We start from the raw sequence: 202 nt of genomic DNA, 5'->3' as shown, positions 1-202 counted from the left end.
AGCTGTAACAACTGTAAAGTTCCAATTATTTTAAAAATAAGAATTTACTTACCGATAATTCTATTTCTCGTAGTCCGTAGTGGATGCTGGGAACTCCGTAAGGACCATGGGGAATAGCGGCTCCGCAGGAGACTGGGCACAAAAGTAAAGCTTTAGGACTACCTGGTGTGCACTGGCTCCTCCCCCTATGACCCTCCTCCAA

This window comes from Pseudophryne corroboree, chromosome 3 (genome assembly GCF_028390025.1).
Source record: "Pseudophryne corroboree isolate aPseCor3 chromosome 3, aPseCor3.hap2, whole genome shotgun sequence".
Classification (NCBI taxonomy): domain Eukaryota; kingdom Metazoa; phylum Chordata; class Amphibia; order Anura; family Myobatrachidae; genus Pseudophryne; species Pseudophryne corroboree.
The sequence above is the reverse complement of the archived record's forward strand: the minus strand, read 5'-3'. Positions refer to the sequence as shown.